The sequence below is a fragment of the Arachis hypogaea genome, chromosome 13 (genome assembly GCF_003086295.3).
Source record: "Arachis hypogaea cultivar Tifrunner chromosome 13, arahy.Tifrunner.gnm2.J5K5, whole genome shotgun sequence".
In the NCBI taxonomy this organism is placed as follows: domain Eukaryota; kingdom Viridiplantae; phylum Streptophyta; class Magnoliopsida; order Fabales; family Fabaceae; genus Arachis; species Arachis hypogaea.
The window spans coordinates 71,801,537-71,818,497 of record NC_092048.1 but is presented as its reverse complement, the minus strand read 5'-3'; positions in this window follow the sequence as shown (position 1 = coordinate 71,818,497).

Sequence of the window (16,961 nt, the reverse complement as noted above, 5' to 3'; positions counted from 1 at the left end):
CTCATGATATTTGTCTTTCATGCATCAAATACTAGTTGATTGTTAGATGAAGTGCAAATCTTTGAAAAGCATGATAAAAGGAGAATTGAGTGATTAAAGCCCTAAACACTGAGCGAATTGAGTGAATACACATCCGGTGAGGGTTTCGATCGCTCAATTCTATGTTCTTGCATCTCATGTTGTATCTTCTTGTAAGTTGTTTGTTGATTAGTTTTGAAAAGTTCAATTCAATTCTTTGGATAATGATTCTAGTGCATAAACTCTTTGCATTTTCCCCAAAGCCTTCTTGTGATGGATTGGAATTTTATGGTTTGTTTTACCAACTCTTTGCGTAGTGCATATTGGTAGTAACCTTTAGGTTAGTTGCATGCATTTAGGTAGTACTTAGAATAAACCATTTTCCTTTCATCTATCTCCTTTGAGTGTGTTTAGCATGAGGACATGCTAGTGTTTAAGTGTGGGGGAATTGATGAATCCATATTTGATGATGATTTTTGGTTGAATTTGAATGGATTTCATCATATAAACTTGCACTTATTCCACTAAATAGCATGCATTTGAACTTTCCTCCTAATTTGTGCTTGATTATCAAAACATGCTCTTTTGTGCCTATTTTGATTAATTTTATTTCATTTACCTTCCATTTGATGCCTTGATGTTATTTGTGGGTGATTTCAGAGGTATAAGGCAGGAATGACTTGGAGAAAATGGAAGAAGAGCATTCAAAGTGGAGGAAGCATGAAGAATCAAAGGAGAAGAGCTCAGCCTATTGTGCGTGCGCACAGACTTGCGTGCATACGCACAGCCATCAAATCAGAGCCACGCGTGCGAATGAGCCACATCGTGCGCGTCGCACATTCCATTCAAGCATTGCTTAGTGTGCGTGTGCACGACCTCCTGTGCGTACGCATGGGTCGAGATTTTTCGCAGAGTGTGCGGACGCACACGTCTGTGCGTCCGCACAAGTGGACGCACATGCCTTCATTAAAATCTCATGTGACTCGCAATTTTGGTGCTTTGGAGGCCCATTTCTAAAGCCATTTAGCTTATAAGGAAGGGAAAATGAAGACCATACCATAGCATAACATTAGTGTAGCTTAGGAGTAGTGGTAGATAGCTTTTATTGTAGTTTTTCTTTAAGTTTTTCATCATCTTCTCTACTAGGGTTTATACTAGGGTTTTTACATTCAAGTGCCATTTCAATTTTGATCTTGGATTTTGCTAATTTCCATTGTAAGTATCTCTTTGTCACTACTCTTTATTGTTACATTGTTCTTACACTTTCTTATAATTCAAGTTATAGTTTAATTTCACTTCTCTCTTGCAATTTCTATTTTTTATTGATGAATTTGATGTTTGATGATGTTTACATGCTTTCTTGAGTCTTTATTGTTGATTGAGATCATTTGTTGCTTTTAGTTTCAAGCTTTTACTCATTTTTCCCATGTTTAAAGTTTTTGCCCACCAAGTGTTTGACAAAATGTCAAGCATGATTTTGGGCTAGTTTTCTATCTCTTTGCTTGGGGAAAGTGAGTAATTGGGTTCCTAGAGTTGGAATGTCCAACATTTAGTGTCAATTTCGGATTGTTAATTGTTCTTGTTCCCACTAACGCTATGTTGTTGCTAAGGTAATTAGCAAGCAATTTAGGATTTGTGGGTTAAGGACACTTATGCTCATTTAACTTACTCTCCGATGTGAGAGTTGATCAAGTGAGATTAATCCATTTTAGTTGTCATAGTTGTGGTTCCAACAAGGAAAGGACCCTTAGCTCACTCCAAGGCAAGATGTGTTTTATGCTTTGATTTCTTCATACACATTTACATTAGTTCTTTTTATACCTTGTCTATATTGCATAGTTACCTCTTTGATTCCTTTATTAGTTCATTTATTACAATTTTGCATGTTCTTTTATTGCTTTATATATGTTTATCTCTTTATTGAAAATCCCATGATCCTCACAACCAAGATTGCACACTCATTGGTCTCAAGTGTCCTTGGGAGACGACCCGGGAATTGAAACTCCCAAAATTGAATTGGTTTTGAATTGTGACATATCCTTTGGATTAAACATTTGATCTTGGGGATTAATCGTTGGTCTAGGCTATACCTTCAACGATAGAATTCTAATTTGTGAAAACCTAGATCGACGTGCAATTCGCCACGCATCAAACGCCCAAAAGGGGGTGATTGGCGTTCAACGCTAGCTTTGGATCTCCTTTGGTGCATTGAATGCCAGCCAGGGGGTAGCTCCTTGGTGTTCAACGCCCAGTATGGGCGGTCTCCTTCGAAGAAAAGAATGGACCATTATATATTGCTGGAAATCTTTGAAAGTTAGCTTTCCAACACCATTAAGAGCTAGTCATTTGGTTCTCTGTACCTCCAGAAATGCCCGTTTGAGGGCATGGAGGTCAGATTCTGACAGCATCTGCTACGCTTTCCTTGCCTCTGAATCAGACTTTGCCAAGGCTCCTTAATTTCAGTCAGAATTTACCTAAAATCACCATAAAACACAACAAATCAAAGTAGAATAAAAAAAATATGAATTTTGCACTAAAACATATGAAAACATAATAAAAGTTAAACAAAATATAACTAAAACAATATGAAAATGATGCCAAAAAGCGTATAAAATATCCACTCATTAGAACACCAAACTTAAACTATTGCTTGACCCCAAGCAACCAAAAACAAAGTAGGATCAGGAAGAAGAGAAGGATACAATGGATCTCAGAGTTTTTCAATGAAGCTCAGTTCCAATTGATGAACGGGGCTAGTAACTATTTACTTTTGAATAGTTTTGGCATCTCACTATCCTTTGAAGCTCAGAAGTGTTGGTGTCTATAGGAATTCAGAATCCGGATGATATTATTGACTCTCTTAGTTTAGCTCTTTTTGATTCTTGAACACAACTTCTTCTAGAGCCTGGCTGTGACCCTAAGCGATTTTGTTTTCCCGTATTACCACCGGATACATAAACGCCACAGACACTTGGCTGGGTGAACCCCTTAGGATTGTGATTCAGCTTTGCTAAAATCCACAGCCAATGGTGTCCAGAGTTCTTTGGCACACCGTTTTGCTTTTGGAATCACGACTTTAACTATTCAATCTCAAGCTTTTAACTTGACACATTCACACCACAAGCATTTAGTTAGGGGCTCAATTGAACTTTTTAGGCCAAGATTTTATTTCTTTTAGGCCCTCCTAACCATTGATGCTCAAAGCCTTAGATTCTTACTCTTGCCTTTTGTTTTAAAGAGCCATTGACTTTTTCTTCTTACTTTTTGGTTTTAAGAGCTACTGGCTTTTTCTTTTTCTTTTCTCTCTCTTTTTTTTCGTTTCTTTCTCTTTTTTCTTTCTTTGTGCTGCTTTTTCTTGCTTTAAGAATCAATAATTAGATTTTTCAGATTACCAATAATACTTCACCTTTTCCATCACTCTTCCAAGAACCAACATTCTTTACTTCAACATGAAATATGCACTATTTAATCATGCATTCAGAAAGTAAAAGTAATGTCACCACATCAAAGAATTAGACTATTCTTAATTTGTAACTCGAAATTATGTACCTTACTTATAAGAAAAATTCGAAATTTTATTCAAGTTCAATGGAATGATAAGAGGAATATTTTATATCTAATTGACAGAAGGAAAATAACTAAAAAAATATTAATCATAGTTGTTAAAATCAGACCGGACCGATCGGTTTGATCGGAAAATCAGATCCTATACCGGTTCGGTTCAAGGTTAGGACCGTTCAAGGCAAAGAATCAAAACGAACCAGTTGAACCCAGATCAAACCGGCCAAATTCAATGAAAACCGGACCGGACCGAACGGTCGGTCCCAACTGAAGGCGAAGCTACGACACATCTGGGTTCTGTAAGTCCACCATGCTCTCCATATGCTCCAATGTGCCAAGTGTCAAAGCTTTGTGATTTTTGGAAAATTGTCCAAAATGGCTGTCATGGGGCTCGAACCTCTTACTCCAGGGTTGCAAAAAAGACAACGTTACCACCAAGCCACATTTCTTCTTACTAAAAAATATCCAAATTATAATACATATAGAAATTTTTTATTTTACTTATATTCAATTAATTTTAATTTTAAAGTCACTCATTTTTAAATCAATTATATTTTATTTAACTATAAATTTTATTAATATATATATATATATATATATATATATATATATATATATATATATATATATATATATAAAAGGTAAACAAAAAAAATTATTAATCATAATTTATTTTTTCTTTTCATGATTATATGATATCTATTAATATTGTTTTTTCAATAAATACTTGTAGTATATAATAATCGATAAAGACTCACATGCAGTTGTCTTCATATGAAGTTGATAGTTGAAAATCGTTAGATGATATTTAGTTAAACTTGTTAAATCATCTAACTATTTTTAAATATCAAATTTACATGAAAATTAACTGTATGTAAGTTTTTACTTATAATAATATAATAATACAATATATATAAATTAATTAATAAAGTATTAAAATTTGAAAATGATAATTATTTTTATAAAAACAAAATAAAAATACTTATAATAAAGAAAGAATAATTAAATTTTACATAATTATTTAATTATACCGGGTTAACCAGTTCGACCAGTGACCCACCGGTTGAACCAGTAACCCAGTGACCCAGTAACCTCACTGGTTTGATCATCGGTTCGATTCTGACAACTATGATCCTAATAGTGATCATGCGATTCTCAAATTGAAAGACAAAAAAATAAAATACTAAAATAAGAATTGGATAAGATGAAACTCAACCACCTTAGTCATGGTAGTCATTATTCTCATCAAGGGATAATTTCTGACGCTTCAGCTCTTCTAATTCACACCCCTACTTCTCTTGTTCTTTAACTAGTTTGCAAAGCATGCAAGTTTGGTCCTTTTGCTCCTCTCTCAATTGATCCAGAGTGGATTGCAATTGTGCAACAAATGCTTCCAACTTAGTCCAATATTCATTTGGGGGATTATTCTGTTCTTGCTGAGGCTCAGGTGTCTTCCTCTTGGGATGATCGTCTGGTATTCTGGAGCTTTCCATCACCTCCTTGGTAATTAGGTTATGTGTGGGAATACATGAGTCTCTGTCAATCAGGACTCCAGCCTCGTTACATAGGCGAGAGATAAGGTTTGGAAAGGTCAATCTGGCTTGAGTTGACATCCTATTTTCAAACTTGTACAGTTCAATGGGAATCAATTGGTGAACTTCCACCTCATTCCCCATCATGATGCAGTGAATCATCACTGCTCTTTTGATGGTGACTTCAGACCGATCGCTAGTGGGGAGTATGGAGCGCCCAATGAAGTCCAACCAACCCCAAGCAACTGGTTTAAGGTCCACTCTTCTCAGTTGGTTTGGTTTGCCTTTTGTGTCATTGATCCATTGAGCTCCAGTAGACATATGTCCTGAAGGATTTGATCTCACCTTAGATCGGCTTGTACCCTCCTATTGAAGGATTCTGGATCATCCTTTTGTGGGAGTAATTTAAAGATCTCTCTCACCTTGTCAAGATGAAAATAGAGAGTCTTCCCTCGGACCATGGTCCGAAAATTATGTAACCCTTGTCCATCTTTCTTTTGCTTACCTGTCATCCACAGACTTGTATAGAATTCATGGATCATTACTATTCCAACATTGGTCACAGGGTTGGCTAGAATTTCCCAACCTCTCTTTCAAATCTGCTCTTGGATCTCCGGATATTCATCTTCCTTTAATTCAAATCTCACCTCCAGGATCACTGTCCTCTTGCTCATTATTTTGTAATAATGTTCTTCATGCTGCTTGGGGTAGAAGCTGAAAGGTTTGAAAACAACTGTTGGTGTTGGTAGGTCGTCTTCTTTTTTGCTTCTTGAAATGGATATTCCACTCTTTGGAGCCATGGAGTTCGAATGAATGAGAGAGAGGCTTTTTCCACACCAAATTTTAAATTTTTGCTCATCTCTGAGCTAAAGGAAGAGAAAGAAGGCGAAGAGGAGGAGGAGAATTCGAATGGAAGATGGAGGAGCAAGGGTAAGGGTTAGATTGTATATATAGAGGGAAGGATATGGTGGGTTTCGAAAATTAGATAAAAGATAATAAAGATATGATTCAAATGTTAGTAAAAGATAAGAAAGATAAATTTTAAAATTGTTAGAGTATTAAAAATATAAAAAGGATAAAGAAAGACAAGATATAAGTTACTAAAGATATTGAAAAGATTTGAAATTTTAATAAAGGATTTGAAAAAAGAATTGACAAAGATATGAAATTGAAAAAATTTGAAACAGAATTGAGAAAGATTTGAAAAGATTTTAAATTTGAAAAGAGTTTGAATTTAAAAGATGATGGTTGAAAGATTCCTGTTTAAAAGATATGATTAAAAAGATATAATTTGAAAAAGAGATGAGTTAAGAAAATCAAACCTTCCTTCCCTTGTTGGGCATTGAACGCCCAGAGTATACCTATTCTGGCGTACAATGCCAGGATCCTGCTCTACATGGGTGTTGAACGCCCAGCCATTGCTCCATGGCTGGCGTTCAATGCCAGCTTGCCACTCTTTTTGGGGCGTTAAACGCCCAGCCAGTGCTCCCTGGCTGAGACTTAACACCAATTTGGCCTTCCTTTCAGGGTGTTGAACACCCAGCCAATGCTCCCTGGCTGGCATTTAACGCCAGCTCTCCATCCCTATTGGGGCATTGAACGCCCATCCTTCCTCTTGTCTGGCGTTCAACGCCAGCAAGGGACTCCACCAGGGTGCTCTATTTTCAGTTCTAAACATTTCTGTCTCTGTTCTAAGAAATAAACATGATCATAAACATTATAAAACAAAGTAATAATGAAAATCAATTGAAATTGAAGGAAAACTAAATTAAATGAGAATAAAATATGTAACATGATTAGTGCACGAAATTGATACCGCAATATTCGTACAGATAGACCGGCAAGTGCACCGGGTCGTCCAAGTAATACCTCAGGTGAGTGAGGGTCGATCCCATGAGGATTGTTGGTTTGAACAAGCAATGGCTATCTTGTAGATCTTAGTCAAGCAATTAGAAAAGATGATAGTTGTCACAAAAAATGCATAAAACAGATAAATAAATAGAACGTTACTGGATAAGTGTGAAATCAATCATGATAGAACGGTTGAGGCTTCGGAGATGCTTCCTCCTTCTGGATCGACTTTTCTCACCATCTACTCCAACTTCTGATTGATTCATTCCATGGTAGGCTGTAAATGATTAACGCCCGATCAGCGGTCATTAATCTCCTCTGCTTTAACTCAAATGTCGGGTCAGTGGTCATCCAATTTGAATGGAGGTGATGCTCTAGCAGTCCATTCCCTTGGTGATCCTATTCAAAGTGCCACAAACAAGGTCGGATCTTCCGGACCAGAGAACGCTGCTCCAATGGTTCTAACATATACCACGAAGGCCCTAATCGCCCCGTACCTCGACTGCACTAATGTCTCCAAGTACCCAACGAAGTCGTGGATTAGCCATCTAAGAGATGTATAATCAAGCTTGTTGTTCAGTACTATCCCGTCAAGGACTCGCAAGAACCCATGTGAATAGGATGACGGTCAAGTTACACACCCAATTCATTAGCATGAAGAACGAAGATACATCTTAGAATGGAATCAAGCATAGATTAAAATAGAATAGTGATACTATTAATCCATAAAAATCAGCAAAGATCCTAACCTTAACATAGGATGTTAGTGACTCGTACTGTACAATAATGTACGAAAGTAAAAGTGGAGGAAGAATATTGGCGGAATCCCCAAAACAAGGGTGATCTTCTCCTATATATACTAATATGATAACTCAGAATTACAGAAATAAGATAAACTTGTCTTGTAGTACGAAAATCCACTTCCTGAGCCAACTTGGTGAGTGTTTGGGTTGAGCTTGAGTGAAGCCACGAGTTGGTGCTCTCTTTTGGGCGTTGGACGCCAGCTTGGCACTCCTGAATGGGCGTTCATTACAAGAAAATAAGCTTTCTGCCACGCTTTTAAAGCGTGCCGAAAAGTGCAAAAAAGCGTGCCGATAGCTTTTTGCCATGCTTTTTCAGCTATCGGCATGCTTTTAAAAGGGTCACATCCGCGAGTGTGCTGATTGCTCTATTGACGTTCGAATAGTTTGCTCAATGGTTTAGATTTTCTTCTTGTAGAAAGAATTACTTCGTTGTAAGCATAGCTCCAAACCAACAAACAATTCTCACAAAAAATTTTGTTTTTGTCACATGTACAAATCCCAATGAAAATTAACCGAAGTATTTGGACTCCGGGTCGTTCTCCCTAGGACAATAATGTAATGCTTAGTTATTGGCTATGAAGGGGTAAAAAGGGGGGTTTTTGGTTCATGAGATGACAAGAGAATAAATTCAGCAAGTGAATAAAGGAAGTAAGATAAATAACTCTTGGCTAAGACTTGGGTAATTGAGATCACCATCCTTGTCAACAAACCGAATATTGATAATCATGAGAGACCAACCTATTAAGTCTACTTTCCAAAAGCTTTAAGTACGTAACATTTACTCCTAAGCTTGAAGTACGCCAAATAGATTTGATCACATCCACCCTTAAGTCCTAACCTACCTACTAATTAACTTAGTAGTGGGTTAGCCTCAATGGGTGTCAAATTGATCACCATGGGTTCTCAAATCACCAAATCAATCACACCCAATGACTCAAGATTACTCAATTCCCTTGGCTTAGGCCAAGATTTGACAAAACTACTCAAAAATTAAAGAGAGCATTTCATCAAACACATAGAGTGCAATAAAGGTAAACATCATAAATTGCAAGAATAATAAAATCTAACAACTACTAAGTGCAAGAAAAGCAAGATCGCAACTAAATTCATCAATAAAAAGGAACATCAATATTAAATTGTATTAAAAACAAATCAAATCCAACATGGGTTCATCATCACAAAAGAGAGCAAAATGAGAAATTAACATCACAATTAAGAAGACTAAGATGTAGGAATGAGAAATTATAAAATAAACAAGATGAGATCAAGTAATTGAACTTGAATTTAAGATAATCTACCCTTATCCTAACCTAATTCTAGAGAGAAGAGGGAGCTTCTCTCTCTAGAAAACTAACTAAAGGCTCATGTTGGCTAAACTAATTGCTCCCATTTTGCATGCTTTTCTACTCATTCCTTCCATCCAATACTTGCCTTATAACCTGAAATCACTTAACACACACATCAAGGCATCAAATGGAATAAAAATGAATCAAAATTATCACTTTGGTGCTTAAAAAGCATGTTTTTACACTTAAGCAAAATTCAAGGGAGAATCATAAAACCATGCTATTTTATTGAATAAATGTGGAAAAAGTTGGTAAAATCCCCAAAAATAAGCACAAGATAAATAACGAAATTGGGGTTTATCAAATCTCCCCATACTTAAACTAAGCATGTCCTCATGCTAAAATCAAGAAGAAGCAAAGGGTATTAACATTTATTCAATGCAACTACTAAATGCAATCTATCTATATACAATCTATTTACATGATGTAATGGTTAGTCAAAATAAATCAATCTCCAAGAATACACATACAAGCACAAGGGCCAAGATATTAGCAATCAAGCAAACTACAATTGGATTGAATCATTGAAAGAGTTCACAAACTTGCAAGAAAAGATGATCATGGGTGGAAACATGTAATTGAGCAATCGAACCCTCACCGGATATGTATCCGCTCTAGTCACTCAAGTGTATGGGGTTGATTCACTCAATTCTCCCCTAATCATGCTTTCCAAGATTTGTTTTTTCATCTAACAATCAACAATTATTTCATGCATGCATACAAATATCAAGAGGACTTCCCATAGGTTGTAATAGGGCTAGGGTCAAGGTAGGATGCATATGGTCAAGTGAGCTTGAAATTTGAATCTTTGATTAACTTAAACTTCCCACCTAACCTATCACACCTAAACAATTCTAAACAAGCCTAGCTATCCATTCTTCACTTTTCACACACTCATGAATTTTCTTTTTGACTACCACACATATGTATTGAATTTATGAAAACTTAAACTTTGGGACCCTTTGTTCCCTTTTTGCTGCAAAATAAATCTTTTTTTTCAAACTAGAATATATACAAGAACATCAATGCATATGGTTTACATATGATTAATACATGAGTATGCATCCATTTCCTAAAAATTTTCAATAAAAACATAAATACACTTTTATCTCTACCCAATGTACCCAACCTTCCCAAAATCAAGTAATGAACACTCTCACTAGCCTAAGCTAATTAAAGATCCAAACAAGGGACATTTGTTGTTTTTCACTTAAGCTTGTAATGTGCTACAATTATGAACAAATGGGTTAAGCATAGGCTTAAAATTGGCTAACAATGGAAGATAAACGGTAGGCTTATTTGGGTAAGTGAGCTATTTAAACAAAGGCCTCAATCATATAAATGCATGAATACACAAAGTAATGGACATAAAGAATCAAACAAATCAAAGATTACAATCATAGGAAGAGAATGATGCACACAAGAATGAAAATAAGTGGTTATATATGATGTAACCACACAATTAGGCTCAAATCTCACATGCTTGTGTTCATCGCTCAAAACATGATCCACAAGTATATAATTCAAGCAAGTTCTAAAAAAAAATCTTCAACCAATTGGGTGGTACCCTAAAAATGAATTCCTTGGAAATTTTCATCATATTGACTAAGCTTATTCTAATGCAATGTTGTGATTTAGAAAATTTAAAAAAAAAAATTTCCTAGTTTATCCCTTTTTCAATCAAAACACAATTCTTATATAAAAAGGGTCAACTAGATTTTTAACAATCCAGAACACTTTTCTAATCACAATAAAAAACAAAGATGTAAAACATATTGATAAACCATTATTTTATGGTTTATATTGTGTTTAATTGTGTGGTTTTATCAAATCTTTACCCACTTATTCATTAAATAAGCATGCATTTATAATTCCTTCCTAAAAATACTTTATGGTTGAAAACTTACTTCCTAGAGACTTTTAATTTTGTATTATAATTCTCCTTTACTCCATTCGATGCCATGATCTGTGTGTTAAGTGTTTCAGGCTTTATAGGGCATGAATGACTTGGAGATTAGAAAAGAAGCTTGCAAAAATGGAAGGAACACAAGAAATTGAAGAGATGACCAGCGAGAAGTGACGCGGACGCATGGCTCACGCGACCGCGCGATATAGAGGAAATTGCAGTGACACGGTCGCATGGTTCACACGACCGCACGGATTGGAAATTGCACAAGTGACGCGAAGGCGTGGACGACGCGCACGCGTGACAAGGCAAAACGCCGGAGGACGCAAACGCCTGAATGACGCGATCGCGTGACGTGCGCGATCTGCAGAATCTACAGATTTCGCTGGGAGCGATTTTGGGCCCTGTTTTGACCCAGTTTTTGGCCCAGAAAAGCATATTAGAGCCAGGGAACATGCAGAGACAGAGGAGAATATTCATTCCGGATAGTTTGAGTTTTTAGATCTGATTTTACCCCTCCTCTAGGTTTTCTCTCTACACATTGATAATTCTTAGGATTTCATTTTTATTGCTTTTTGGATTGGGATATTGAGAAGAGTTATTACCTCCGCCAAGACTTCATTATTCTAGTTTGTTTTCCTTACTTGTCTCTTACTCTTCCATGTCCTTAATTTATTCAGAATTACTATTGGATTATTTCTAGAATTTATTTATACAATAACTATTTTTATTTTTAATTGATCTTTTTGATTATTAGTTATTATGTCTTTCAGTATTTCTCTTCCTTATTTTGTGAAATTTACATTCATAATGAGCGAGTAGTTCTATAACTTGATTGGGAGATGATTGAAAGGAAATCTTGAGTTGGAAGGCTCAACAGAAAAATTGTAATTGGGTTTATTGTTGGATTGTCATCTAGTCACTGACACTGATCCTTTCGAAGGGGGAGGATTGGAACTTGTGAATAGAAATAGATTTCCAACTTGCTTGACTTTCCTCTACTTAGTAAGGGATAACTAAGCAGAACAACCTTCAATTATCAATTAATCTCGAGAGTACTCCAACAAGAATAGGGCTTCCAACTAATCTACTCCCAGTCAAGGTTTTTATTAAAGTTTCATAATTTCTCTGATTTAATTTCCTGTTTATCAACTCAAACCATTTTAGAAAACATCTGATTAATAAAATAGCACACCTTTCTGCAACTCGTTGGGAGACGACCTGGGACTCATACTCCCAGTATTTTAATTCTAATTTTTGTGACAACCCTTCTAAATTGATAAACAGAATTTCGGTTGGTTAAGGACTGTACTTGCAACGTATCTCTTATAATAATTTCTTAACTCGCCAATTTCCGCCACGTCTTTTTGGCGCCGTTGCCGGGGAGTTGCAATAGAGTGCTAAGTTATTGATTGGATTTTATTTATTTGTATTTTATTTTATTTTGCTACTATGAGCTGCATGTTTCTTTCGTTAAATGACGCGTTCACTTCCTGATCCAAGCTTGCCAGTATTTGATCCTGAGATTGAAAGAACTATCTCACGAATAAGGCAAGCTCGGCGTCGGTTAGTCCTCTCTGAGGGCGAATCTAAAACGTCACTTGAGGAAGAAACAAGCTCCCTTTCTGCTGATTCGGTTGATTTACGTGCAGGTGACATTGCAGCACCTAGGAGAATTACTATCCAGGAGGCTGGAGCCCCTGATTTTACAATACAACCGTTTCAAGCGCATCACCCAGCAGTGGCTACGAATTTTGAAATAAAGACTGCACTACTCAACTTGATGCCTAAGTTTCATGGCTTACCTGCTCAAGAGCCTATCAAGCACCTTAGAGATTTCCAAGCAGCCTGTTCAACTGTCAGGTGAGATGGTGCAGATGAAACTTCAATTTTGTTAAAAGCTTTCCCATTCTCTCTTGAGGGAAAGGGGAGAGAGTGGTACTGCACTCAACCCGCAGCAACTGTTTCTGACTGGGATACGCTTAGAAGGGAATTTTTGGAAAAATTATTTCCAGCTGAAGTTACTGATAAACTGAGGAAAGACATTTCCATGATTGTTCAGGACGAATCCGAGACTCTCTATGAATATTGGGAGCACTTCAACAATTTTCTGGAAGCATGCCCCCACCATATGATTGACAAGATAGTGTTGCTTGGCTACGTGACACAGGGCATGAGGCCCCAAGATAAGACCACATTGGAAAGTGCTAGCAATGGGTCTATGAAAAAGTACAAGACCACTGATGAGGCATGGCAATTGATCAGTGACTTGGCTGAGTCTACAAGGAATCACAGGCAGAAACAAGGCCGGTCAAAGGCTGTTGCAAAGGTATCTTCTAGCAAAGAAACTACTGCTCTAGCTCAGAGTATATGTGAAATGACCAACTTACTGAAGCAGATGCAGTTGAGTCAACAGCAAGCACAGCAAAGCCAACAGTTAGTCCCACAGAGAGTGTGTGGGATCTGTGCTGATTACTGCCACTATACTGATGAATGTTCGCAGCTCCAACAGGAAGATAACACTGTGGTAGCCACTCATAACTTCTATGACCGCCCCAACCAAGGGTACAATCAAGGTGCCAGTTACAACCATGGATGGCAGGACAGTTCTAACCAAGGTTGGAGAGATAATTCTAACCAGAATTGGAGGGACAACAATAACAGAGGAGGCAGAGACAATCGAGGATATCAGAGGTGGAATAATAGCAATAACAGGCAGCAAAACCAGAACCAGCCTTACAGAGTACCTTACCTGAGGCAGTCCCAAGGACCACAACACAACCAACAACAAGTTCTGCAAATCACTCAATCTAATTCCTCTCCGAGTGACGATGCTCTTCAATCCATTGTACAAGGACAAAGGAACATGGAAAGTTCACTTAATGGCCTAGCATCCGCTATACAAGCTCTCATCTCTCAGCTGGCACCACCCAATACTTCAAACACTCAACAGGCAAGCTCCAGTGGAATTCCTTCTCAACCCTTACCAAATCCAAAGGGTGGCATCAATGCCATCACCCTAAGGTCCGGAACCACAGTGCCAGAGAGGAATCAGGAGGAGCCAAGCCCACCAGAACACGCATCAGCTGAAGAGGTAGTGGAAATAGAAGATGTTGAGGAGAAAGAGGACACACAGGACATGGCTGAAGAAGAAGAAGCTCAATCACAGGAAGAAGAACCAAAGGGCGCAGACACTGCAGAAAAAGCCATTCCTATTCCATTTCCACAACTTGCAAGGAAGCCCAGGAAGCAGTTAGAGCCCGATCCCAAAATGGTAGAAATATTCAAAAAGGTTGAGGTAACTGTTCCCTTTTTTTTATGTTATTCAGCAGGTACCTAAATACGCAAAGTTTCTAAAAGATTTATGTATACATAAAGACAAAATTAATGAATTTGAAACTATTCCTTTAGGAAGTTCTATATCTGCTTTAATGGGAGGTATACCTGAAAAGTGTAGTGATCCAGGTCCATGTATGGTTAACTATACTATTGGTGGTTTGGTATTTTTTGACTGTAAGTGTGATTTAGGAGCATGTGTGAGTATAATGCCTTTGTCTATATATGATATTTTGAGGCTCCCTCCCTTAAAAAGTTCGGCAGCTCATTTTGTGTTAGCAGATAAAAGCATTATTACAGTGGTTGGAGTTGCTGAAGATGTATTAGTGGCCATTAAGGGGCTCACATTTCCCATTGACTTTTATATCCTGGAGATGCCCCAAAATGACTCAGAGAAGCCATCATCAATCCTACTCGGAAGACCATTCCTGAAGACCTCGAAGTTCAAATTGGATTCTTTTTCAGGAACATACTCTTTTGAAATAGACGGCCGAGTAGTAAGCTTCAATCTGAATGGAGTTATGAAGCACCCTCCAGAAGATCATTCTATCCAACAGTGTGACATCATAGATGAAACTGTGGCTAAAGTTCACCAGGAGGAGTTCGAAGAGAAGTACATAAGACAAGGTCCGAGTGTGGGGACATTTTCTGAGGACAACGAAAGTACTTTACCATTGTCACCAACTCCAGACAATCCAGAGCCTGGCCATGAGCAGAAGTTAGAATTAAAACCCCTCCTTCCACACCTCAAATATTCTTACCTTGAGGACAAGTAGAAGTTCCCAGTTATCATTGCAAGGGAACTCACTACTCAACAAGAAGAGTAGGTACTTAGTGTGCTGAGGAGGCACAAGAAGGCAATTGGGTGGAGTTTGGCAGATATAGTAGGCATCAACCCTCAAGTTTGTGAGCACAGAATATTTTTAGAAGAGGGAGCTAGGCCTGTTTGTCAACCCCAGAGAAGACTGAATCCCACTATCTTGGAGGTTGTCAAAAAAGAAGTGACCAGACTACTTGAGACAGATATCATCTACCCCATCTCAGACAGTGAATGGGTAAGTCCAGTACAAGTGGTACCCAAGAAGTCTGGAGTCACTACAGTAAGGAATGAGCATGGAGAGCTCATAGCAACCAGAGTACAGAACGTCTGGAGAGTCTGCATTGATTACAGGTGTCTCAACTAAGCCACCCGTAAGGATCACTACCCCCTTCCATTTATTGATCAAATGCTGGATCGCCTGTCAGGTAAATCGCATTATTGCTTTTTAGATGGTTACACAGGTTATTTCCAAATTCATATAGCTTCTGAAGATCAGGAAAAGACTACTTTTACATGTCCTTTTGGGACTTATGCTTATAAGCAAATGCCCTTTGGCTTGTGCAATGCACCAGCTACTTTCCAAAGGTGCATGATGAGTCTTTTCTCTGACCTTATTGAGAACTGTATGGAGGTTTTTATGGATGATTTTAGAGTTTATGGTGATTCCTTTAGCCTTTTGCTTAGATAGTTTATCTCGAGTATTAGATAGATGTGTCAGTACAAACCTTGTATTGAATTTTGAAAAATGTCACTTTATGGTTGAACAAGGGATTGTACTTGGACATGTTGTGTCTAATACAGGCATTTCTGTAGATCCAGCAAAGGTGGATGTTATTTCTAGTTTACCTTACCCCTCCTCTGTAAGGGAAGTCTGTTCGTTCCTTGGCCATGCAGGTTTTTACCGGAGATTCATTAAGGACTTCAGTAAGGTAGCACTTCCCTTATCCAGATTACTGCAGAAAGATATTGAGTTCGAGTTCAGTGAGGATAGCAAACAAGCGTTTGATAAGCTGAAGACTGCCCTGACTCAAGCTCCAATTGTGAGAGGACCAGACTGGAGCCAGCCATTTGAAATCATGTGCAATGCTTCCAACCATGCAGTAGGAGCAGCGCTGGCTCAGCGTGAAGGTAAGGACCCCTTTGTAATTGCTTATGCGTCTAAGACTTTAGACGCCGCTCAATCTAATTACACTACTACTGAGAAAGAGCTTCTTGCTATTATTTTTGCTCTGGATAAATTCTGAGCCTATTTACTTAGTACTAAGGTAGTAGTGTACTCAGACCACGCAGCTCTAAAGTATTTATTAGCTAAAAAGGAGTCCAAACCAAGGCTTATACATTGGATACTGCTACTACAAGAATTTGATTTAGAAATTAAAGATAGGAGTGGTAACCAGAATATAGTGGCAGACCACTTGAGTCGCCTTGAGCACATTAAGGATAACTCCACTCCTATAGCTGATAATTTCCCATTTGATAACCTGTAAGCAGTATCTGAGGTAGTCCCTTGGTATGCACCTGTAGCTAATTATCTAGTTAGCTGCACTTTTCCTCCAAACTTTACTAAGCATCAAAGAGACAAGCTGAAAAGCGAGTCTAAATATTATATATGGGATGACCTATATTTATGGAGATGTGGCACTGACCAGGTAATTAGAAGATGTGTACGTCAATCAGAATTCCAGTCCATTTTAGAGGCCTGCCACTCATCTGAAAGTGGAGGACATTTTGGCCCTCAAAGAACAGCTAGAAAAATCTTAGACTGTGGATTTTGGTGGCCTACTCTTT